Genomic DNA, 27,415 nt, shown 5'->3' with positions numbered 1-27,415 from the left:
ATTGATGCATGACGGCTGAACATGTAGAGTGGGGCTGTAGCCGATGCAAAATGCGTGTAGAAAACAGCTTGGAGAGATGGAAGATGAACATGGTGAGGCTGTGCACACAGAATGCACGAGGACATGGAGGCAGCAGGCAAGAGTAAGGCTGTGTGCTTAGAGGACATAGGGGTATGTGGTGTAAATCGGAAGAATGAGGTTCTGTGCATGTGGTCAAATGTGTGTAGAGAACACCTGCAAGAGATGATGTCTGAACAAAGAGTGAGACTGTGTGCACAAAGCCCATGGGAGCAAGGAGGCAGTAGAGGAAGAGTGAGGCTGTGTTGAAGGTAAAATGCGCGTAGAGAACACCTAGGAGGGATGGAAGCTGAACATGGAGCAAGACTGTGTACATAGAGTGCATGAGGGATGTAAGCAGTACACAAACAGTGGGTTGTGCATTGAAAGCAAACTGCGTAGACCTAGGAAAGTTGAAGGCTGAACATGGAGCAAGACTGTCTGCAAAGAGCACACAAGTGTAATATGCTTCTGGGCACTAATTTTTACACGGCTAGCAGCGAGGGTGGGATCGGTTAGTTATGCTGTAGAAGCTGTCAGGCCTACAAGAAACAGTCTTGTATTTGTTAATGGAAATAGCAATGTAAACTGCTGGGAAGGTAGAGTAAGACTGTATACAGAGAGCAGATGGAGGTATGGGGGCTGAATATGAAGAGTAAAATTATGCGCATTAGTAAAAATGCTTGCAGTGAATAGCTATGAGTGTTCGGTGTACACCCCTTTTATTTTCCTGCCCGTATTTGAAGTTGCTAGGTCCATCAGTCACGTGAACATAGAGCGAGCTGTGTGCATAGAGTGCATAGGCGCATGGAGACAGTACAAGAAGAGTTAGGCTTCGTGCACAAAGCACATGATGGCCTGGGGGTGTACACGAAGAACGAAGCTATGTGCACAGAACAGACTGTCAGGATGGAGGCTAAACTTGTTCAGTGATCTTTAATGGAGAGCGATGCCATTAAACACATGTTGATAAAGCAGACAGCAGCAGGGTAATGCGCCAAATAAAAAGTAATGTATAGGGATGTTATTCCCAAAAGATAATAAACACTGGCAGTGAAAGTAAAATGTAGCACGCCCCTTACAAAACTAGCACACAGTCATTGATGTACACACGCCTGGGTTCATCTAAATTCATCCGACAATGCAATTTGGTAAAACGTGCTTTATAAAAGTAACACCATAATACAATACACCTGATAAGACGTAGCATGTAAATCAGATTACCGCAGACAGTTTAACTTGTAATGCAGTGCAAGTCACTTAATCTCACCGTGCCTAAAAAAAGTGTCCCTTTGTCGTCTGTATTGCAACTGGCGCTCATTTAAAGCACTGATAGCTCCGGATCGAGTTTGCGCTATATGAAACTAAGACAACAACAAAACAAGCAAAACTATGACTTTTCCGTGTTGACAAGACATTGCAAGTGAAGACAAACATATTAAAAAGGCCCCCTTGGGAATATATACGGCTATCTGGCAGAGGCGCAGTGAAGGCAAAAAAGGTAAAAATAAGGAAGAAAATCAAAGTATGCCATAAGGGCAGCGTAAATATCGCGGATAAGACTTCCTAAAGTAGGACCATGCAGTCTCATGATGAATGAAGGTGCGATTCGTACCTGAAAAAGACTGGTAGCTGCCGTCGGCTTCGTGCGAGAATGGAAAGTGCCGGTTGTAAACCCAGTAATTGTATGCTGGATGGCGCTGGAAGCGTGATGGGCGTACGTGTCAAAGAGGAGAGGACGGCAGGTAGGGCCAAGGCGTAAGGGCCTGTAGTGGCAAAGAAGTGGCAGATGCATTCATGACCCAGATTGCATGTCTGCTGGGGTGGCAGCGTCAGTACAAGTCACGCTCTAAGTTGGTGTGTGCTGGGACGGGCAGTGTCAGAACTGGTTGCCTCGGGGAAAAATACAAGTTCTCCCTGTAAATAAAGAAAGAGGAGGTGAGAAAGGAGGGTCCGGCTGGGAAAGAGGCTGAAAGGGAGGGGAGAATGCACGGAACGCATTCCAATGAAGTCTCTTGCGAGGCGTGGGGGGCGGGGGAGGGTAGCAGGCATATGGTGTTTGAGTGAGCAGCCTTTGATGTGCGAGCGAGTGGCCGTGAAAGAAGTAAACAGCAGGGATGTAATTAGGGGGGAGGAGAAGTCGCACTGGGGTGAATGCCTGAAGCCAAGCTGCCCGTGGGAGGGAGGCTGATGGCTGCGATGTGGACATGTGTCGTGAACTAGCCTCTTGTTGCCTGTGGGAGGGAGGCTAATAGCTTTGATGTGGACGCACGTCGTGAACTGTCGGAAATCCACTTCGGAAATCCGCTGGTTTAGCCTCTGGTTTAGCCACAATAGGTCTCTCTGCGAGACCTAATAAACCAGGCACGCATCCTCCTTCAACATGATGGCTGCAGTCTAGTCTGTCATTTATTACTAATTCTACTAGCGTAAAATTTTTAAATATAATCCAGTACCATTCTGCACCTGGATGCTCACCCAATGTTCAATTGATCTTGTTGTTATGTTTCGTTTGATCAATACCCTTTAGAGAATTAAATCGGTAGTAGCGAAATACATAGTTATTGGCATGAATTTAAATAGAGAATTTTTATTCGTGCCTTAGATGTTAGTAAACAGTTGACATAAGTAGACACAACCCTTTTTTAATATGATGGCTTCAGAAATAGACATTAGTCCGCCAACTAAGATAAAAGGTAGAAAAAATATATAACCCAGGCACGCATATGGGTGACATCATCCTCCAACATGGCGGCCGTAGCCATCGGAGGTAGTCCATTATCTATTACTGTCTCGCAATATCTTTATAAGGAGACAGGGATGCACGTCACTCTAATGAATGCGTTGCCACGTATGGAGTTTTTGCCGCTGTAGCCGAATCTACGAGCGAGTGGACATACCTAGAGGCGAGCAACTTCATAAAGCAGAATAAGCATAGTGCAATTGAAGCACTACCACAATCAACAAAAAGATTTTTCTACAAGTCATGCTATGGACGTATGTATTGACTTTCTTAGATAGCAAGTCGCAGCACTATCTATAAGCGCCCAAATATGACCCCATAAATAATCATATGGGCTTTTCTATCAATCTACCAAGATAGTTATCGCCATTTCCATTTTGGTTTTTGTAGACGCTACCAGTCTCCGCTCCACTGAATATGGGGTTTTTCATGTAGCAATTACCGTTTGAAGCGAGCGAACTAAGCCTATATACAAGTAAGGACATTTTAAACGAACATAGTTAGAGTACAACCATGAATGCAGGATTCTTCCTGGTACCTCCATATGGCTCTCTCGTATTGTTGACAGGGACCTGCAACAGTGATTTTGGAATATTAGGAGCGACCAGGGTTCTGTACCTGCTTTAATGATCTAATCTCAGCAAACCATCAGGTGAAAAACAGAAGAATACATATCTTGAAATAAGAAGGGCTTTTTGGTACAGATAATAACTAGACATATTGATGAATCTAAAGTGGACGAAGTTCATAACTTCTAAATATTCCTTTTTTGTGCGACCATGCAGATTAAAAACAGCCCATTCGAAGGTATATACATATTTAATACGTGTACTTCGAAAAATAAGAAAATTACCAGTACCATAGTTAAATTAGAACTTGAAGTAAGTATCAGTGAAGCGCTTAATAAATTACCAATGCACCATAAACAACTTAACTTAACCAGCTCTGTATAGACTGTCAAACTTGTATTATAAACCCCCTCCCTTTCTCCTTTTTTCTGTGTGATCATTCTAGCATAGAAACACATTCTCCTATAGCATAATTATATTTGGTTCACTACTAAAGAGGCCAGAAGCATCTACAGCATTATATGCAGCTTATTAATTTAATATGTAGGTAATAGGACTGGCCAAATATAATTTAAGGAAGATTGTATAACATATGAATGTGGATATATGCTTAATATGAAAATTCCTTCATGGTCACCATTTCTAGATAACCCTCGTCCAGTCAGAAGCAATAATATCGAAGCTCCTTACCAGTTTGTAAAAGCCCTATATATGTGGGCAAGTAATGATGAACCCTGGATGAAGTAATAGACATTTCCAAGGCGATTCAAATTAACTTAATCACCTTGGGACTGTGATAATCTTCATTATAAGAGCCCAAAACAGGACTCGCACTAGATTTGTTTATAACAAGAGTTGGTACCTAGAGTCAATGTATGTGAATAAACTATACTATCTAATTATAAGAACAAAAAGAAATCTAAGGCACATTTAGGATAAAAAGATTCAAGTCAAAAGTGTTATCAATATTCCTGGTAGACCCAATTTTATTGACTATGTTGTTAGCTTTAACAGTTAATTTCATCTTGATTCTATGTGATTGTCTAAGTTCCCCAATGCATCTTTTCCAGTCTGAATATATTTGAGTAACAATCTGAAGATGAATTACAAATGGGTATGATATAATAAGGCAACAACATGCAGAAAAATAGAAATGAGATCAACGATAAGATTACAGATTAGTCAAATTTGTGAGAAATTGATGCGGTGTATATAGTGTAAATATAAATTGACCAATGTAAATAGTATGTATAATAAATGATCTAGGTGCCATGATAGTTTGTGTAAATGAATAATTTGTTATTTTGAATTTTCTATCTCCTTTTCATTGAATAGTTGTGCAAATAGACGGGTTCCTGATGAAGGCAGCAGTGCCAAAACGCACGCAGTTCCTATTCTGCCGCTTGCCGACATCAAATTATCAGTTGTTCCTATAACATTGGTTACCAATCATCATATTTCTCTGATTTGAGCTAAATATACATATATACAATCTGTGAATATAAAATGTAAATATACATGTAAAATGTTAAATTGTTGAATTTACACAGTTGAAAAAGAAAAAAATGAGCTAAATCATTAATCAATATAAAAAAGAAATGAAAATAAAATAAATATGTTTCTATATTATATTGTAGACTATCAATTTGTGCACCTAGAATACACATGTACTCTTAATTGAAAAAATATATGTTTGCTATTTGTTTTATATAATTAGACTTTTTTCTCCCTCATCGGACTGTGACCCAGAGCAAAAGAGGGTAAAAACACACATGGTGGAAAGAAGAAAAACAGACTGAAAAACGTTGGCATAGGATGAAAGCTGGAACCTGCAAGACCAGGATAAAGGGGCAGTGGGTGTCTGGCAGTAGACTAAAGAGGTATGAAGTGGATTTAAGAGTAAAGAGATTTGGCAACCAGACATTCAACAACATGGGCGAGAGGCTTCTAAGGAAAATGTGGGGTCCCAGCACTTATTTCTTTACATGTTACATACTTGGTATATACCCAATGGTGGCCTCATGGGAAAGCTTATGCTCAACACAGTAGGTTTGAGTTGGTCATGGGGAAAAACAATGATAAGGGTAATTGGTCTCAATATTTGTTATGAGAGCTTACAATAAAGGCATTAAATTTGACGTATTTATTGTGAAAGCGTGTGTTAAAGTCAATAGGTATTCTAGAGTGGATGGTTATTGTTCTTTATCAAAGCATACAGATAAGTATTTTGTTACATGGAATCTCACAGGTTAATATAGTGGAAGGAGGTTTGATGTTGGATACCTCCTCCGACAAACTGTGGGTCTAGAAGACTTGCACTCTAAGAATTCATGAAGATAGCATTTTGCTTAACCAACTGTAATTTTGCATCATTTTCCCTGGCTGAATTGAACTGATTTGCACTTTTCTTTTTTACTTTCAATGGCAGCACTGTTGTCTCCATTTCTTTGATTCTCCGGATACGTTTAATTTTTTTTAAGGCCTTTAACTTCTTTTGGCTTATAACTTTCACGGCTTAATCATTTTCGAGTAAAAACGTGTTGCACATCAATGAGGTCCCGATTAGCTTCATTCTCGGATTTGTTTCATACATATTTCGGCTTTTACCTTTCACAACTTGTTGATTTGCCTCAAAACCGTGTCGCACAACACTTTCTTCTCCATTTCCTTGATTTTACATAGATTTATTACGTATCTGTACTTTTAACTGCCACAGCATGCATGCATTTGCTTAAGTACTTTGGCTCATCGGCTTGCTCATTTTCAAATGAAACCGTGTCGCACATTATGGTCGACTTGGGAACAAGGAAAACTGGTTTCATATTCCAGCGCCAGCATTACATCCAGTAAATTTGTGTAATTCACTTAATCTCCCCGTACCTACCAAAATAAAAATGCTTCTTTGTGTAACGGAACTAGGGCTCAATTAAAAGCACTTACATGAGTAGCTGTTATTGCCAGGACTTCTAAACGGCAGCAGAGCTGTACATACAGCGAGACAGTAAATATTTGTTTTAATCCCACAATGAAATACCAATAAAATATCCTATTTTACGCAACAGAGTCCGAATAATCAATACTTAAATTTCACTAGCTACCATTGTTATTTTTCTTACACTTTTATTACTTGATTCAGAATTTAATTAAATTCCCTAGACTGCACGTATTTAAAGCGCGCTTTTTTATTTCGACAGCAATTATTTATATATTAGTTTTTAGGGTGGGAGTACACATTTATTTAGGCATTTCACTCACTTACTCTGCCAACGTGCGTTTGTTCACATCGTAGTGTTTAAAATTAATCTTTGTGTGCCTCTGGCATAGTAGTCTTTAAAATTCATATTTGCATGCATTTTGCAAGTGGAGATGTCAAATTTATGTTTAATCTATTTTCTGTGCACATACATACCTGTTTTAAAAGGTGACCCTACGGGCATCAGACAGTTAATATTTTAACAAGAGGAAATGCAAACATTTTTACAGAGCAGAATCACACATATACTAAAAGGTACTACTTACATTACATAAGGGTTGCATGGTTGCATGTCCAAAGCGGACGACTCGGAAACCAGGTCATAGTTTCAGCACAGGCTCAACTTCTGTCTTTTTAGTCAAATTACTTAATTTCACTGTTCAACATTTTAAAATGTCTGTTTGTGTAACGTAACTAGGGCTCATGTAAAAGCGCTCCTGTACCTTCGTGTGCAGTTCACGCTATATAAAAAATGTAAATACAACAAAACTAAAAACATGAGGCATGTGGCCTTTACTGGTACACCTTTTTGAGAACTCTGCTTCTAATGTTTTTATCGCTTTTGGGGCTTAGGCTCCTTTCAAATAAAATAGAGTTGTTTAAAGCATGTTGGCAATACATTTATTAGGAAAACCACAAGCTTGATTTATCTGCTTTCTGTAAGCATACATTTAAAGCATGTATTATATTATTTATAAGGAGTAAGATCACACATACATTAAAGGCTAACTCTTACATTTAATAAAGGTTGCATGGTTGCACACATGCCTATGGGTAATGATGCACGCTAGTTGTTTTTTTGACAGTGCGATGGACTTGGAGGTATTGATGCGCTTTATTGGAGTACCTGCTACATTACAAAATGACAACTTTTTTTGCTAGGCATGGGGCGATTAAGTATTTTGTCCAGAATCATAGGATGTTGAGCAGACAGAGACTTGAACATGGTTCCCGAGCTCAAAAGTTGGCAGCTCTGGTCATTACGCCACATTAGAGCCATTTACACTCTTGCTCCGTGCCTTGCTTTCAGTTGTCTGACGAAGAGTGCTTTAAGCACATCATGTAGATGTGTAGCAAGGATGCATGTGCCTGCTGGGGAAGATGTCCGTCTCTAAACTTGCTCTGACCTTCATCACTTGTTAGCACTGTCTGGGCATAGGACAAACATTTTTATTACTGGTTCAACACCCAAATATAGCAATAATCAACAGAAAGGTGAATAGGCATCCTTTACCAAGGGCATTCCACTGCGCGTCACTATGTTTTCAGTAACTTTTGAACTGTTTGGTCTAGAATTTTTTTCTTTTATCTGTATATTATGCATTTGATGATGGATTAGGTGGCAAATGTGGCAAATCCTTAATGGTGTGAAAAAATGCCGTTCTTTACGTATTGTCAAAAGAGACTAGCTTAAATAAGACCAATATTGTTAGGACTCTGATTAGATTTGTCATGGACACCTCATTGGCGAGTTCATGAAGCCCTCACCCACCAACCTGTTTGGTGGCATGCTCATCATCAGGCCCACCCAGTGACACCGAATGTGTCCCGGCTGTGTTGCGACGCCTGATTACAGCACAGCTGGTATTTTACTGAGAGTGCAGTGTGAGGTGTAAAGTGAAGTGCGAGTTAAAACGGCTTGGCGAGGGTCCAAGTACCCGACGGTAAATTAAATTATAATAACTGGGCCCCCGTCAGCGGTTAAAATAAGGCTTGGGGATGTTTAAGGGAGGCGAGTTACTACCTCCTACATCCATCAGTTGGTCGACATGTTTCAGCCAGTGCCTTAAACTAAATCTGGCTTTCCTCAGGACCTTTTTAAAATAGAGTGTAGTGCAGGTTAAAAAGGAGTGTAATCCAGGCTATGTGTTACACTCACTAAGGTGTTTCTCTAAGTGTGAGAGGGGATTCCCTTCTCATATATGCGCTTAGAATTTGCAGCCAATGCTTCCAGGAGTGAAGCGGTAAGGGGTTGACCAGCTTTTCTGGTCCGAGCCTGCCTTGTACCTGTTACACCGTCCTCGTACGGACGAGATGATTAAGCATGCCACCAACCAGGTTGGTGAGGGAGGGCTTCATGAACTCACCAACGAGGTGCCCATGACAAATCTAATCAGAGTCCTAACAATATTGGTCATATTTAAGCTAGTCTCTTTTGATAACACATATAACCTACGGGGACTCTGATTACCTTTCTAGTCCTCTATCTCTCTCTTGATACGCGCACGCGTTCTTCACATATTGTCTCTCAAAAACAAGTCATTACTTTTACTGAAACTTTGTAACTTATTTTGCACACCAAGCTAAAATTTACAACCAAAAATGACTGATCATATAGATGAAACCTAATGCATTTACCAATGCTTGTTAATTTTATGACTGTATGTCTGATTGTTGCCTTTCGGTCAAGATTAAGCTCAATATGGTAGGCTTGAACTAGTTACAGTGATGCGCCAGTGGTAACAGATATAGGTCTTATTGGTTCACTACGAAAAGGCATTTCAGATACCATAAGTAAGACCTGTTTATTATTAAAAGTTACATAAGAGGCAGAAGAGCGGACTTATTTACAATGTAACATATATGTTAAATTCAATAGACTGTAAAGGGTAGAATGCTTTGCACAATGGTAAAGCCTGCAGTCAGGTAGTTAGTTACAACAATCTTGAAGATTCCCTCGTAAGGGAGAATTTTGGTGTTGGCTATCCCATTTAACAAATTCTAGCAGTTAACGGTTTGCCTTGTAAAAATTCTTGCTAGAATCTCTTCGGATGGTCTGACAGGCAGCACTGTCTGCCAGGGTAGTCTAATAAAGCATTAAATAATGCATGCACCCATATATAAAAATATATGTCCATATATATTAGAAATGGGGTCTCTAGTTGGCAGGTTTCTACCCTTTTCAAGAAGGGACCCGTCCTTCTAGTCAGGATAAGGGGGTTACACTTCTAAAATAACCCATGCTCACCACCTTGGTAGCTTGGCACAAGCAGTCAGGCTTTTCACAGAGGCAATGCGTAATGCATTTGCAAATGACACACACAATACAATGAAAACACTACAAAAGGTCCTACAAAGGTTTCATAAAAATAGCCAATATTTAGCTGCGCAAAACAATAAAAATCCAACATACAGAAATAAAGCTAGGAGTACTGCAAGAGACTTGAGAAACCAGTTCCTTCTGAACAAACAGATCAAACAGTTCAGGGTCGGGAAGACCCGCACGATGAGCTCTGGAGAGCCGGCGTTGGTTCCGGAGATCGGTGCAGGAGTCGTCGGGCCCTTGAAGTCACACGTGTTACAGATCGAACTCTGTGAGACTGAAATCAGGAGCGCTGACGTTAGTATTGTCGGTACTGCAATGCGAAGCAGGACTATGCGATGTGCTGTGCCCAAATGTCACGGTGCAGACAGCAACTCAGGAACGGCATCCAGTGTCGTAAGTGAGACGAGGGCTGTGGTGTGAAGCAGTGCGATGCGACGTGCGGTGTCTACAGGTCACAGTGCAAGCAACGGCGGCATCGTTGCTGAAGCTCTGTCATCGGTAGACCCAAGGTTGCAATGCTTTATGTGGTTCCCTGAAGTAGTGCTGCAAGCAGCGACATCGGTGGGCGATACTGGAGTCGATGGCGGTGGACCTCGCAATCGGTGTGCCCAAGCGCCAGAGCAGGCAGTGGCTTCAGTGTCAGCATTGAGTGGCGTCATCAGGGAGGCCAGGGGGCGATGTGAAGAGAGGTCACAGTGCAAGCAGCGGCTCAATGACCGCGTCAGGTGGCAACACTGGCGAGACCAAGGTTGCGGCACAAAGAGAAGCAATGCCTTCTGCTGTGGCCTCAGGTCACGGAGCCACCAGACGTGTTGGTGTGATTTTTCTTCCGTTGCAGCACAAAAACGCACAGTCTTTGATGTTCTTGATACTTCCAAAAGGAGGCAAGCTCAACTTCCAGGCCTTGGAGAAACTAAGGCAATTTGTTGCAAAAAGTTCAGTCCAGTCCTTCACTGCACTATTCAGAAACAGCAACTTGTAGGCCAACCCAACAAAGCAACCAACAGCAAGGGGCAGTACTCCTCCAGGCACCTCTCTCAGCTCTTCTTCACTCTATGTTTTAAGTCCAAAAAACTTCTAAAGGTCTGGGGTTTAAGGACAGATACTTATACCACGGTTTCCCTTTGAAGTCTTTGATCAGAAAGGCTCTCTACCTAAGCAAAAACAGTTTGGTCCTCCATGGTCCTGCCACACTACAGGGGATAGAGACAACATTGCGCATAGCAGCCAGAGCCTATTCAGGTATCATTGACAACTCCCACCACTCTAGTCCAGGAAGGCCCATCAGCATATGCAGGGCACACCTCAACTCCCTTTATATAAATGACTCAAGGGAATGCTCAAACAGCCCCTGTCAGTCTAAAACCAGATGGTGAATCCACAAGCAAGCAGAGGTACACATGCTGGTTAAGAAATAAAATGCCCACTTCCTACAAGCAAAAGACATACAATTAATGGACGAAATGCAGAACAAATTAAGTCCACATCAGTCACTGGCTCTCTATGCCATTTTGTGATTACATATGCACATCCACTCGAAAGTTAAAGTGCTAATGTGTCAGGGTTGGCTGGTCAGTCCTTTCGTTTTTCTCCTTTTATAGCCCCCCTTTCATTACTTTGAATCTCTTTTAAAATGTTCTTAAGATGATACTGCAGCTCACCAGGAAGCACCAACGGGCCGCTAGCATGCTGCTTATTTAATTTGCAGATTCCAGGATAGCCAATATGTTAGTTCTAAACGTGGCAGCCATGTTGGAACTGATAAAAAACAGACTATGCGCAGTGCCACTGTAAGCTGAACACTTGCACCTATGTTTAGTTTTGTTACTGCAAGCATATGCCCGCCATGCTTACGCAGCAGCACATTTTCTTTTTACTACTTGTATTTTTTTTATTTTGGCTCACATATGTTGTTGAATTTGTGGGTGTTTTACAAGGGTTGTGTGAGATGGGTAAATGCAAGAAAGAATCAGACAAATGGATGTTTGCATGAGTGTAAACATGAGACATGATGACGTATTGAGTGCCTAATTTCATATTCCTACTCCAATCCAAGGCTAACAACCGAGCATCCCAAGTTTTTTTTGTTTCTTCGCTGTGATTTTAATGCCAAGATTAGAGGGGGTCACAAGCCGCAAGATTTTGACACGAACAGGCTTTGCACTATTCAAGACGCAAGGGGCGCAGAACTTTCTAAACACCTTATGGCCAACGGCCTGGTTGACTTACTTAAATTTTAGGGGGGAGCTTGTAACATGTTGACGTCATTTAGAGGAGGGGGGAGAACTTCCCTCATTGATTATATGTTTGTCATCCCCGATTTTTATTGCGGCTTTCCAAATGTGAGATTCTGCCCACAGATCATAGCGCTTTGAGCACTCACATATTTCTACCACTCAAGCACCTTGCCCTTGGCAGTAACTTCGCTACTATCACGCATCATTCCACGGCTGGCTTTCAATTAGTCTGGCATATGAGAAACCCAAAAGAGTCAATACTTACTCGCTCAAATCACACTTAAACAAATTCATTTACTGCCTATCAGACAGTGTAGAGGGATCTACGGCCTCCCACTATAATGGGCAAACAATCACGAGGGACTCCATGCTCAAACCAATTTGCAGCTCAAATTCAGACCCAAAATGATTTGACAGGGTCTGTTCCCGGGCAAACTGGAAGCTGAGAAAAGCCTTCAATTCCTGCCCCAGGATAAAGGCAGATATTTCCCTGGCTCACACTGAATATAAAATTGCACTTACTCATAAGAGGAGCAAAGTATGCACATAAGACTGGTAACTTTTGGAGTGCGTGTCACGAGGAAAGGAGAGCAAAACCTTTTGGGACATAATAAAATCAATCTGTTCAAGGAACTCTCCTATCAACCCTCCACTGCAAAATAATATTTCAGACACAGACTGGGTTACCCATTTGGTTTCCACTTATCACTAAAGATGAGCCAAATCTGTCCACTACTCTCTGTAGTCGACTGCGGAATTCCTCCCTCTTTTTGTTAACCTTGGAGGAAGTCGAGTTGGCTATTCACCATAGTACGGGTGGGAAAGCTCCAGGTCCAGACGGGGTACCAATAAACTTGTTAAAATCTATGTCCAAGATCTGGGAGTACTCTTATTATGAACCCATTTAACTCCTCATTATCTACAATTATTCCTCCTTCATGGTCCACCGCAACAATAATCCCCATATTTAGAAAGGGTGATTGTATGTCGCCCAAGTGCTTTTCGACCTATTTCTCTCATCAATAGCACAATTGAAATAATCGGCAGAGCCATTTATGACCGTTTGGTCGAGTCGGCCAAAATTAGGAACCACCAAGCAATGCCTGAACCTTTCATTGCCCTGATCATTTCCAAATATACTAAGGCCAAGCGTTCCCCTATTTATTTAACTTTTATGGGCCTATCCACCTCCTTTGATTCAGTGAACAGAACCAAACTTTGGTTAACGTTGCAGGACCAAGGCGTGGACCCTCATATGGTGAATTTTCTTTATTTTCTGCATTTTGATCTTTCAGCCCGGGTTCGTATAAATTGTCTTGGGGAGCTTCCTTCTAAATTCCCTCTAAAGACTGGAGTGATACATGGTTGTATTCTGGCACCCTTATTGTTTATTTTATATATTAACGGACTAACACCACGCTGGTCTTCTTCCCACACAGACATTCCTAGAATCACAGGTTCTCTTATTCCTGCCTTATTATATGCGGACGACGTGGTACTGTTCGCCCTCACCCCAAAAGCACTGAGACATCAGGTGGATAGCTTTGCTTCCTTTATGCACAACTTGAATTTAAATACCAATTACTCTAAATCGCATCTTATGTCTTGTGTCCCAGGTAAATTTTGGTGAACGAAAATTACAATTAATTGGCACTCTGACGACTGTAGATGACTTTTTATTTAGGACTACATTTTAATTCAACAGGATCATGGAACCCCCCATCATGGACAGGCCAGTTTGAAACTAAACAAAACTGTGGCCACAATCTGTAACCTTATTATACCGCAAATATGGGAGTCAGTGTTTCCTCCTTCGAAAGTCTATAATTTACAATGCATTATTAGTGCAGGTACCTAGAGTGCTGGAGTATGGGGTTTCAGCAAATGCGGTTCCCTCCAGAACAAGGAAAAGTATTTCTTACGACAGTTCTTATGTACCCCTTCGTCCACCCCCAGTCTTATTACTCTTCTCGAATTAAATGAGGGTTTATCGGGGACAAGATCCAACTGGTGCCTCTTATTATGGGTCAGCGTATGGTTGAACTCTGCTGCTAAACTCTGCAGCGATATTATATCTGACTGTAAGATGCTGGATAGGGAACGCTTTATACCCTCGTTGAGCTACATACAGGATATTTTTGGAGCCCTCGGTATAGCTTGGTGGTTTACCAAACCCACTCGCATCCCCAAAAACATTAGGACAGAGGTGAAAAAACGTTTGGTTAAGGACCACCGTGCAAACATTAGCTGAAACACAAATTATCTGAACTCTTGGTGTTGCACTTTTATAGCTAGCACTTTAAATAGCTTTTATAGCCAGCTGAGCCTGCCTCCCACAGATAGATTAGGCCGACCCCTCCCCTCCGAGAGCTGTGACCGTCCTGACTCGTGCAGATCCGGTTGCTCCCCTCTGTCCTCCTGGGTATCGTAGCGCTTCTCCTACGCTGCTTGTGATCTTTGCATTCTTCCAGCTGTATTACCATAGCGCCGCATTGTGTATTAAACGTGCTCTGTCCTCAGCGCTGCTTTGCTGCTTTATTGTTTGCACTGTGGTCAATTTCATAGCGCCGCTTGTTACTTTTAATGTGCTGTGTTCATAGCGCTACTTTGTCTCAGCCATTTCATTAGTAAAATATATGTTTTTGTAATAGCGCTCCACTGCTCGCCCCAACCTCTCCCTGCGTTAAGTTTTTGTTATTGTTGCAGCCATTTGCTTCTTGTGACGTCCAAGCCCGTCCCTCCAATCACGCTCCCGCCTCCCAGCTGAGCCTGCCTCCCACAGATAGATTAGGCCGACCCCTCCCCTCCGAGAGCTGTGACCGTCCTGACTCGTGCAGATCCGGTTGCTCCCCTCTGTCCACCTGGGTATCGTAGCGCTTCTCCTACGCTGCTTGTGATCTTTGCATTCTTCCAGCTGTATTACCATAGCGCCGCATTGTGTATTAAACGTGCTCTGTCCTCAGCGCTGCTTTGCTGCTTTATTGTTTGCACTGTGCTCAATTTCATAGCGCCGCTTGTTACTTTTAATGTGCTGTGATCATAGCGCTACTTTGTCTCAGCCATTTCATTAGTAAAATATATGTTTTTGTAATAGCGCTCCACTGCTTGCCCCAACCTCTCCCTGCGTTAAGTTTTTGTTCTTGTTGCAGCCATTTGCTTCTTGTGACGTCCAAGCCCGTCCCTCCAATCACGCTCCCGCCTCCCAGCTGAGCCTGCCTCGCCCCTCCCCTTCCACTATCCACTTATGACAGTAGCATTTGCGCGCAGCGATCACGCGCAGCGGTCGCGCCCCAGTTGCGCCGAAGGTGCGCCAAAGGTAAGCCCGTCTACGCCCATCCGCGCCTGGACCGCGCCCAGCGCCAGACCCCCTGGTTCCCGTAATGCCCTGTCTACTCGCATCACTTACGATGCCACCTCCCTACTAGCCCTTAACCCCGGCCGTTCCCCCAACTGCATCCAAGCCGCTCCTGGACACACCCATGGACCCTTCTCTTGCAACTCCTGCAAGTTCGACAGCACCAAAACCAACTCCTCATCCACCAACACCAATCAGAGACCTGACACCAACCACCTAAAATGCATCCTGCTCAACACCCGCTCGGTCCACAGACATGCCATCGACCTTTGGAATCTACTAGACACCATCTCACCGGACGTCGCCTTCCTAACAGAAACATGGATGAATGCCTCTTCAGCCCCAGACATCACCATTGCCATCCCGGAAGGATACAAGATCATCCGTAAGGACCGCATCAAGCAAACAGGAGGAGGCATCGCTATCGTCCATAAGAACTCCATCCGCATCTCAACCAGTTCAGACGTCAACCTTGCCAGCGCCGAACACCTTCACTTCCAGATCCACACCGACCCCAAGACCACACTCAGAGGCACCCTCCTCTACCGGCCTCCAGGACCCCGTGCACAATTCAGTGACGACATCACTGACTTTATCACCCCACACGACCTCCCCTCCCAGGACTACATTCTATTGGGAGACCTCAATTTTCACCTGGAAAAATGCAACAACAGCAGCGCCACCACCCTTCTGGACAATCTTACCAACCTCGGGCTCAAACAACTTGTCACCACCCCCACCCACATTGCAGGTCACACACTCGACCCCATCTTCACCTCCAGCAAACATGTCTCTTTCAGTCACACCACAGCTCTTCATTGGACGGACCACAGCTGCGTCCACTTTACCTACAATAAGACCACAATCCACAACCATCCTCAACCCACCCTGCGAAGAAGCTGGAACAAAATCACCATCGACCAGATCTCCTCATCGCTTCTTCTAAACCCCCCTGCCCACTCATCGAACGCCAACCAAGCAGCCATTAACCTCACCCAATGGCTATCCAACAGCGCCGACATCCTAGCACCGTTGAAAAAACGTCAAAGCAAACTAGACAGCAAAAACGCCTCCTGGTTCAACGATGATCTTAAGAAATCAAAGAAACTCTGTCGCTCCTTCGAGAAGGCCTGGAAAAAAGACCCAAACTCCAGCACCAGGGACGCCTTCAAAAACGCCACCCGCATACACCACCAACTAATCCGATCTGCCAAGAAAGCCGCATTCAAGGATCGACTAGATAACAACGCCCACAATAGCAAGGAATTATTCAACATCGTCAAAGAATTTACCAACCCATCAGCCAACTCCAACGACATCACCCCCTCCCAAGCCCTCTGCGACTCCCTAGCTTCGTTCTTCCACAACAAAATCGCAGACATCCACAACAGCTTCGACAACCGACCCGGAGACCAACCCACCCAACCTTCTGCAGGACCTCCACCCCCCTTGAACATCCTTAACGACTGGAACCCAATCTCCTCTGAGGACACCATCCGCCTGATGAACTCCATCCACTCAGGATCCCCAACTGACCCATGCCCTCACCACATCTTCAACAAAGCAGACTCCATCATAGCACCACACCTCCGAGACGTCATCAACTGCTCCCTCAAATCCGGCACCTTCCCAGAAAGCTGGAAACACGCCGAACGCAGCGCCCTTCTGAAAAAACCCACAGCGGACCCCACCGAACTCAAAAACTACCCCCCCATCTCGCTTCTTCCATTCCCGGCCAAAGTCATCGAGAAAGCTATCAACAACCAGCTCGCCACCTTCCTCGAAACCAACAAATCCCTTGACCCCTCACAGTCCGGCTTCCGAGTCAAACACAGCACTGAGACCGCACTTATCGCAGCAACAGACGACATTCGAACTCTACTGGACAATGGAGACACAGTCGCCCTCATCCTCCTCGACCTCTCCGCTGCCTTCGACACAGTCTGTCATAGCACCCTTCTACAGCGCCTTAAAAACGTCGGAATCCAAGGAAAAGCACTGGAATGGATCACCTCGTTCCTCACCGGAAGAACCCAGAGAGTCCGCCTCCCACCATTCAAGTCAGAGGCCTCTGAAGTCATTTGCGGCGTGCCACAAGGATTGTCACTCAGCCCCACCCTCTTCAATGTATACATGAGCCCCCTTGCGGCCATCGCTCGCCAACACAATCTCAACATCATCTCCTACGCTGACGACACTCAACTGATCCTCTCACTCACCAAAGACCCTAACACCGCCAAAACCAACTTGCACGAAGGAATGAAAGAAGTAGCCGAGTGGATGAAGCACAGCCGTCTGAAACTGAACTCAGACAAAACAGAAGTCCTCATATTAGGCAACTCCCCATCCGCCTGGGATGACTCTTGGTGGCCAGAAGCCCTTGGAAAAGCACCCATCCCGACGGACCACGCACGGAACCTGGGCGTCATCCTGGACTCCTCACTCTCGGACCAGACAAGTCAACGCCGTTTCTTCATCTTGCTTCAACATTCTTTGCATGCTCAAAAAAACATTTTGCTGGATCCCCACCGAAACTAGAAAAACGGTAACCCACGCACTGGTCACGAGCCGCCTGGACTACGGAAACACCTTATACGCCGGTACCACCGCAAAACTCCAGAAAAAACTCCAACGCATCCAGAACGCTTCAGCCAGGCTCATACTAGACATCCCGCGTAAAGAACACATCTCTGGTCACCTGAAAAACCTCCACTGGCTCCCCGTAAATAAGAGGATTACTTTCCGCCTCCTTACCCACGCACACAAAGCACTTTACGGACTTGGACCCGAATGCCTCAACACACGACTGTCCTTCTACACCCCCTCCCGTCAGCTACGATCCTCCAACCAAGCCCTGGCCACTATACCTCGCATCAACAAAACCACCATGGGAGGTAGATCCTTCTCCTACCTGGCAGCTAAAACCTGGAACTCACTTTCCACTCACCTTCGTCTTACTCAGAACCACCTATCATTCAGAAAGCAACTTAAAACTTGGATATTCGACAAGTAACTCCCCACCCTTCCTCAAGCGCCTTGAGACCCTATGGGTATGTAGCGCGCTATATAAATCCATTGACTTGACTGATTTATTCACAGACATTTTCCCACTGTACTTCTCGATGAATTGTCAAGGTGGGAGCGGTCTCTTCTTTCCCACTTCAGAGCAGGGACGATTTATTTGTCTTTTTTCATTGAACGTTTTTCTGATTCCGGGGTGAACTTAGTTTCCTCCTGCCCCAGCGCTAATCATTCAGAGCAATCATTAATGCACTTTATGTTCTTCTGTAATATGCACAGCGTAGCAAGAAGGCACTTTTTAAGACCCTTACTAAGGAGGCTTGGCCTCCGCTGCTGTAGACCAACCCTCCTCCATTTACAATCTCTGTGCTCTCCCAAAATGATCGTCTGCTCTTTTTTGAAAGCAGCACTAAGGGCGAGACACTATGCTGGGCTAGTTGGTCAGAGTTGCTATGAATAGTGTTTTTTTTCATATAGATTAGGCAAAGATACTGCTTATCAATAGGGGATATTTGGAGTGCATGGCGGACCCTCTTTTGATGTTTGTCCTCTTTCTATCTACCCTTTACATGCTTCAAATGCAGTTCCCGCCAACAATATTATACAGCACATTGAAACCGGACTATTAATTTGTATCTCCTTGCTCATCCAAAGTATGGACATCTGGCACACTTCTCGATGTGTTCTTAAACTTTGTAATTTTTACACACATTTGTAACTGTTTTTCACTGTAAAATGATTTTATTTTCTTGAGTGCTTACAGCCATGTGTAATATTTTCTATGTACTTTGGTCTATTGTTTTAGTCGAATAAAGTTGTATTGAATAGAGTGCCTGAATGCATCAATGACGCAAAAGGCACTTTCATTCATAACCCAGACCTATTGACATTTCCAGTGCTTGTTTTAAAAACTGATACCAAAGGGGATGATGGACGGAGCGTTTGAGCAAATCAAACACTCACCCCCAGTCAACTGATCTGGGTTTAATCCATCATTATTCTTTAGCTCACTCCACCACCCCAGTTCAGACATGGCCATATGCAAATCAGTCTGATCCTGTGCCTCATGGGAACAGTCCAGTCCGAACTGCCAAGCCATGTCTTCCATGGACCGGAAACAAGCATCTTTGGACCGATTTCGGGTTCATAACCCTCATCAGCCAGGCTATTGCTTTGTTTTGAAAGCTGAACAACGATTTTTACAAGATACATCTTCCTTCATATATAAGGCAGCTGCAATTGAATCTTCGTTTACATTTTTATAGTATACCTGAAATGTTTAAAATTGATGTACTGATAAAAGAAATGTCTTGCACAGATGGTTGTGAGACGCACTTGGTTGTGCGGGCGGAGCTGTATTTACGCACTACTTTTTTTTACTTTTACTTTATAAAAATGATTGATAATTACAGATACAGTGAGTAGAAGAATAAAATGATGTAGGTCCAGGTAACAGCCAAACTGTATAGGTACTAAAATGTTCTAAAATATGTGGTATTGTCACATTTCAATGTAAATGCAACTTAAAGTTTACACTTTCCCCAACTTTCATTCAGAAACGTCTGAATAAAGCTGCAATGGGCTATATAAATAATTTTTATTAAACTAGTAGTGTTAGGTGGTACACGTTTACAACAATTGATAACTATTGAGAGCAGAAGGCACTCTGTGCCTTCTAATAGGCTGGAAGTGATGTATACTCCAAGAGCGAGCTACATGGTCCCGATGCACACCGATTAGTTTCACAATATCTGCAGGTCTCTGGTTTCTACCGAAAAAGTGTATCCTGCAATAGAGCTGCCAAGTATGTGAGTTTAGTTGCACTGTATCTTGTTAGGCTAACTAGAGCATGCCCTGGGTGACATGTGTGCTGAAAATATGAGTCTGTGGTGCACATGTTATTGCCACGGCTTTACAGTTACGCTGTTCTGGAAAACACAGATATTTACTATTGCTGAACCTAAGGCAGTCATTTTGTCGACTTAGAAGAATGAACGGCTGAGTCAACCCGTGGGAACTGAAACGATAGGTTGATCATTTGTTAACCCCGCAGGCATATTACCTAAACAAGCTGCAAGGATTGCACACCTTAAATACATGTCCTAAAACAGTGACATTACAATATGGCTGCCACAGTGCACGCAAGTTTAGCCCAAGCCCTTTAACTATGTTTCCCTTCAAAACATAGTACTAGTCCTACCTCTCTGTCAGCGACCTCTCATCTGGTCCCACTTACTGGATTAAATTTAAACCGCCTCCCACACTAGTACTTCCTCCACAGAGGAAACTTGTCCCCAGAACCCCTGGTCGCGGCAGCAGCACCTCAAGAGGAAGGTAAGAGACGCTCTCTATCGCATCCTGCTCGAGCGCCTAACTGCACTTTGCTGTTATGAGCCCCTCGTAACTCTAAACCATGCTGTATCAGCCGTAACACATTAACCACTCCCCCGGATAGCATTTTTGGCTGAGTCCAAGTAGTATTTACCTGACTGTTATGCCTTATCACTTCTAGACACAGCCATTTACATTAACTGGCGACGTAGAGCTGAACCTTTGGAAGCGCCGCATACGAGATCAGAACGTCAAAATACAGGTACGACGAGCCACCCTGAACCGTTTAACCCACCTTACCCCGCAGCATGCAAAGAAGTTGCTGCATTTTTTTAATGAGCTGCAGCCAAAATTTAAAGCTGTGTTACCATCTTTTTCTTCGTTAAACGCAAACTACCTCGTAGCTGTTTCCACCTGTAATTAAATTGACCTAAAACCTTGTAGCGTTCTATAATTCTAGATCTTTTTGCATCAAAGCAGTCTAAATCGTAGAACAGCTCCCACTACCACTGCGCGCTCTTTTATTTTAGTTACCAAATCCCACTCTTGCATATTTGTTTGTTTATCTCACTGTGCAGATTATGGCGCCAAACATCAAACAACTCGTGTCTCTGTCATAAAATCAACGCGTAACACGCACAAACAGGTAATCAACCCACCATCTGGGAAAAACTGACTCTTAGCCCTGTCTTAGTCCACTGATCAATTCATATATTTGTACCTATACAGCTACTACTCCCCTGTTCCCCCAAGTCCCCCGGGAGGATGAAACAGTAGAAAACTTAAGGGCAAGTGGCTTGCATACTGAGGTAATTTACTACCAACCTCTCTAGTATTAATAAAATAATTTTCCATTCTTCAAAATACTACAGACTTCTTTTGCATTTTGTATATCTTTTTAGCATATACTCTAAAGAGTCCGGACAGAAACTTGCCTATCACATGCCTAGATTCTCCATATTATAGGTAAAGCCTTTTTTGCCTTATGTCAACTTTAGATAATAACACTTCAATATACATCCTAAAAGCACTGCATGCTCCTGGCACTTAGTGTATCATCACTTAGGGTGAACCAGATCTATTGGGTATATGTCTTTGTCCTTTCCTTTCATCTCCTCACCATGTGGACGCATAACACCTATGGTCTATCTAACCTTTACTCAGAAAGATGTGTATTTAGCTATGCGCTTTTATTTAATTTCAGAAATTTAAAAGTAGATCTGTACATATATGATGCCATAGATTAAAACCATGATGTAAAAAAGCAAAAGAGATCATGATACTCAAAATTCTTTTATTCTCTGTTTTTCAGAATCTTGTACTATGCCCTCATACTTTTAAGACTTTATATTACTTATTTGTTTACTCGTTGTCTTTGGCCCTGAGGAAGGTGATCTTCACCGAAACGTACGTCGGCCCAACATCCACTGCCTTGGATACGATCTGGTTAATTACATCATAACCAATAGAACCAAACCACCTAGGTTCCTATACGTACCCTTTTAAGTACACCTTAGAGCTACCACTTGTGTCAGTCTAATGTTATGTATAATTTTGCTTATGTGTTCATGTTGTTAGGTATGTCCCTTTGTCTTCATTGAAAATGTGTGATTGACGTGTGAGTCTGTGTTCTTGATCATTAGGATCAACTGCTATTAGAGGGCACCTTGAATGATAGGATTACCATCAAATGTATGTAAAAATGTTGATTTGCACAGTAACAATGAAATATATTTTTGTACAAGTGCCTCTAAAAAACTTTTAAAAAATGATAAAACAGTTTAATAAAATTTTTCATGTTTGAATAATATTTCAAAGTATCTCTCTTTGGCATCTTTCATACTAACCATTTGAATATATTCAATGTTAAAAGAAATATAGGTCCCCACAGAGGCTCTGTTTCCTTTTTACTTGGTTTGTCTCCCTCCTCTGGGCCTTAAAGTATCTGGGAGAACTCTCTCTTCTTACAGCCTTTATCAGTCTCATCATGGTGTTTAAAGGCACATCACTAAAACATGATGAGCGCTCTAAACCTGTTCCAACATTGCCCACTGGACTAAGTCCCGCTAACATTTCTGTATTAGGCATGTGCGCGTTATACTGTCGAGAAGAGCACTTCTAGACTCATCACCATATCCTAGCAGCTCCCTGCACGAGGTACAGGGCATGAGATTCGGGAGAAAAATCTTATGAATTCATTTATTTATGGTAATACTATTTTGAACAGAAAAGCAGTAAAAAGAACAGAATCAGAACACAGCAAGATGGGCGTAGTGGATGGGTAACACAAAACAAAAGTGAGTCAATGAAGCATGGCTCATAGCAGAAGCTGTGTGACTAACAAATAAAATAGACAATCACCTTAAAAGAAGTACCGCAAATATTACAACTAAATAAGAGTTGCGCAAAATCTGTACACGTTTACAACAATTGATAACTATTGAGAGCAGAAGGCACTCTGTGCCTTCTAATAGGCTGGAAGTGATGTATACTCCAAGAGCGAGCTACATGGTCCCGATGCACACCGATTAGTTTCACAATATCTGCAGGTCTCTGGTTTCTACCGAAAAAGTATATCCTGCAATAGAGCTGCCAAGTATGTGAGGTTAGTTGCACTGTATCTTGTTAGGCTAACTAGAGCATGCCCTGGGTGACATGTGTGCTGAAAATATGAGTCTGTGGTGCACATGTTATTGCCACGGCTTTACAGTTACGCTGTTCTGGAAAACACAGATATTTACTATTGCTGAACCTAAGGCAGTCATTTTGTCGACTTAGAAGAATGAACGGCTGAGTCAACCCGTGGGAACTGAAACGATAGGTTGATCATTTGTTAACCCCGCAGGCATATTACCTAAACAAGCTGCAAGGATTGCACACCTTAAATACATGTCCTAAAACAGTGAAAGGACTTTTTTATTTTAAAATAGGACTGCAAATGTGGGGTTATAGATAAGCAGCATATGGCATTCTACTTTTTAAGCATGCAAACCACTTTTTTCCATGTTTGGGTGCGTGAATGACGCGGTTAGTGAACAACGACAAATATCTGTTTTTAACACATAATCAAACTTTAGATGTAGGTGATCTGTCGCGTTGCAGCCTCCTAACGATATTGTCAGGTATTTAGTGCGTTGGGTTCGGGTAAAACAGTCTAGAGCTAAATAATTAAAGAAGTTAGGGGCTCTCAAATCACACTTCTGTGAATCCTTATCCCCGTTTTTAATAACAGAGCAGAAGTATTTCCCCTTTAGTTAATACAATCTGAGATTGTGCGTTCAGAGGCACGATAATGCACAGTGTACCGTGCAACACTCCTGCACCATGCCAAAGCGGCACATAACGTTCAAAGAGGTACAATATGGACTGTGCATCCTGCAGAGCACCAGCATTAGGCCAAAAAGTGGAGTGTTCATTGGGCATAGTCAAGCAGTGCACCCTGCAGAGTTCCTACACTAGGCCGCAGGGGGCGGGGAGATGCCCAATCATGCACAGTACACACTCAAGAGCAAATGCACTAGGCCGTGGTGTGAGATTTTCAAGGCAAAGTCTGGTTCCGATTGCCCTATTGCCTGGGAAACCGGGGTTACCTTGAAGCTGCTGATCCAGGCTCAGAGGTGCTGCTAGGGTAAGGAAGGTGCGGACAGGCGGCGGGGGCCTTGCGTGTCAGGGCTCCTCCGGGGCGGGCTACGGCTCCCGGCGCGGATCCCCTCGGGCTGCGGCAGCGCTGTGTAGGCCTCTGTCCAGCCCCAGCTCCTTCCTGTTACTCCAAGGATCCTGCGGGTCCCATCAGAGGCAGCGACCAGTTCCCATCACAGGAAACGACCTAGCGACGACGCTGACGTCACGTGACATGCACGTCACTTCAGGCTCCCGAGCATGCGTAGTAGAGAACAGCAAACCCCGCCCTTTCCTGCATTGGGCTTGCTGTGCGCCTCCGGCCACTATTGGGTGAGAAGGTCACAAGAGGCGGAGCAAGAGACATAGAGACCAGTGGAACCGAGAGACTGGGGAAGAACAAGAACGGCTTCCTGTGCGGGGACTATATTCAAGCTGTGTTGTGTTTGGTTGCTATGTTTGGGCTAAGCAGCGTGCATGATGCTGTATGCAGCGGGACCACGGAATCCAATGGAAGCTCTGGGCGTGTGGTACAAATTTCTATAAAAGGAATAGGGTTAGAGGGACTGAAAGACAAGCGAGGAAATGTAGAAGAGTAGCCGGAGAGAGGGAGCATCGGTGCAATTTATTAAGTCGTCAGGCTCGTTTCTTCTCACCAGGCTGATTTTTTTCCATCATCAGGCTTTGACCCAGTGCAATAGAGAGAAAAGCGACAATGCAAGAAAGAAAGGAGGAAGCAAGGAAAACTGAAAGCACGGATAGAAAAACACAATGCAAGAGTGCAGTGCTGGACATGAAAAAATACACTACTGCAGGAACCATAACATGGACGTGAAGGTGTAGCAACGGAAAAAGGTGGAACCGCAAGAAAAGCGGAGTCTTGAAAAACATGAGTCCGACTATCAACTTCTACATTTATGTGTTTTTAAAACTCGGCTGCAAAGAAATTTGAAAAAAGGATAAACGTGACAGTGAACCCGTTCTGGCTCACTAAATATCGTATAGCGTTAAGGCACCTTCTGCAGAGATCTTTGTGTGCCCAATATTTTTCAGAGGATAACAATAAGGGTAAGATTATCGAGGTGGTTAAAGCACTTGCTGACGAAATCGTTTTTGGTTTACTCGCAGGTTTGACTCAAAGTATCATAGAGCATTAAAGTGCCTCCTGCAAAGCACATCGCGTAACATACAGATCAGAAATGTGTATTTTTTGGTAAATAGAAAATGGCTTATTATTTTTTGCACAGAGATCACTTTTCTCCCCGTAGCTCATAGATTGCAATCCCTCTAATATAAACTGATACTAATGAGGTGAACTCTTTGTCCAGACCGTATTAACGTGTAAAATGATGAAACAGTTCTATTTAAAAAGTGCTGCATAATTTGCTTATTTTTGATGCATCATTTGGTGAACCCAGGTGCATAATTTGGTGCTCCCCTGCTGCAGAATTCTAGTGGCCCTGTATCCAAATGTTGAACAAAGTAAAAAAAAACTGCATTCAAATTTACAGTGTCTCTTAAGTATTTGTGACATGTTACGCAGTGTGTCCTGGTATCATGAGTTTGCATTGGCATTTAGGTGATAAGCTCCACGGAGCTTCCTGCCAGGATGATACTCAAACAGAAGGAGGGTTGATGATTTAATCATGCCTTTTTTATTTGTTCCAGCTGCAGGAAAAAATAAGAAAGCCCACCACAATGCTGCTTGGAACGGAAACCATAGAAGGTGCTAGCTAGCGCTACTGATTGTGTACTGGGGTTGGCATATTATACTGGGACAAATTCACCATATTTTACAGGGGCCAGCCAAGATCCTGGATCCAGTTCAATAATAGCTGCCAGATCCTGTATCCTGCGGGATCCCTCTTGTTTCCTGCCTTTCAAGAGTGAAATAAAGAGAAGGGAGCTGTACGGTTGTGGAAGAAAGAGGTGGAATCAGGTGTGCAACTTTGGGTGGAGGGTAATGCTGAATAGTGGGCAATGAGGCTTCCTAAGAGCTAGGTGAAAAAAAAACTAGTGTGGGGGCTTCCATTGCTGTTCCAGGGCATTGCATGACTAGGGGTGTCATTCCCCTGGGCTGTATGGGGTGAACAACAGATTTTACAGCACAGACGGTCAGCAAAATTTTTCTCAGCATGACAAGATATAATAATGTGTACCTCGGATTTGGAGTTCTCTCTCCATAAATGTAGCACAATAAATGGTAAATGTTACATTTTAACACATATTGGGCCAAACAACCCAAGCCTAATGCAGTGTTGAATAACCTGTTTCTGTTTACAGGACAATACATGGTAACATTTACATTCTAAATTCTAACACAATCAGGCTTTAGATCCGGTTTTAGTACTGAGACCGCCCTGATCGAGGTGGCCGAATCTGTCAGGTGGTCGCTGGATTCAAGAGCATCGGCAATGCTGGTGCTCCTGGATCTATCGGCCGCCTTTGACACGGTGGATCATGGCAGGCTATTGTAACGCCTGGCTGAGATCGGCCTTCGGGCCCAGGCGCTGGGATGGCTCCACTCATATTTGTCCGGTAGATCTCAGAAGGTGGCTTTAGGCGCCTTCTCCTCAGAATCCATGAGACTGAACTGCGGGGTCCCACAGGGATCAGCTCTTAGCCCGCTGCTTTTTAATATTTATTTGGCCCCGCTGTTTACGCTGATTGCCAATTGGGGAGTCACCGCAATTTCCTACGCTGATGACACCCAGTTGGTTTTCCCTTTTTCTGAGGTATCAGAGGCAGCCTTTTCTAATTTCAAGGGCTGCCTTCGTGATGTGGCCTGCTGGATGAATATCAACAATTTGAAATTAAATGCGGGTAAAACGGAGGTTATCTTTTTTGGCAAAGGAGCCCACCCTCCTGCCGAGTTCTGGTGGCCGTCTGAGATGGGCCCTGCACCGGTTCCCAGCACAAAGGCAAATAACCTGGGGGTTACATGGGATGATGGCCTATCCTTTGCCCCCCATATACAGCAGGTCGTTGGAGGCTGCATTAGTAAACTTAGGAAACTCCGGAGATTTCTTCGACTACTCCCGGAGGGATGCCGAAAAACGGTTATTCATGCCATGATTACCTCAAGGCTTGATTATGCCAACGGCCTGTATTTAGGCCTCCCGAAATTTCTGCTACAGCGGATGCAAACTGTTCAGAATTCGGCGGCAAGATTGTTAAGGCACGTT

At 43.5% G+C, this 27,415-nt stretch overlaps 1 protein-coding gene across 4 annotated transcripts in view; it reads right to left on the bottom strand.

Moving 5' to 3' along the window:
* PPP2R5E (protein phosphatase 2 regulatory subunit B'epsilon) overlaps positions 1-24,500 on the bottom strand; it is a 466,786-nt gene extending 442,286 nt beyond the window's left edge. Inside the window, exon 1 of one of the 4 annotated variants that reach the window (XM_086937936.1) lies at positions 24,203-24,500. The gene's annotated coding sequence lies outside the window, so the exon portion shown is untranslated. The remainder of the gene's footprint in view (positions 1-24,202) is intronic. The other 3 variants (XM_086937938.1, XM_086937937.1, XM_086937939.1) reach the window with 3 other exon arrangements.
* Positions 24,501-27,415: the final 2,915 nt, after the last annotated feature.

The sequence above is a fragment of the Lissotriton vulgaris genome, chromosome 9, assembly GCF_964263255.1.
Source record: "Lissotriton vulgaris chromosome 9, aLisVul1.2, whole genome shotgun sequence".
NCBI classification, from domain to species: Eukaryota; Metazoa; Chordata; class Amphibia; order Caudata; family Salamandridae; genus Lissotriton; species Lissotriton vulgaris.
Note: the sequence above shows the minus strand (reverse complement) of the source record. Positions and strands in the feature narration are given on the sequence as shown.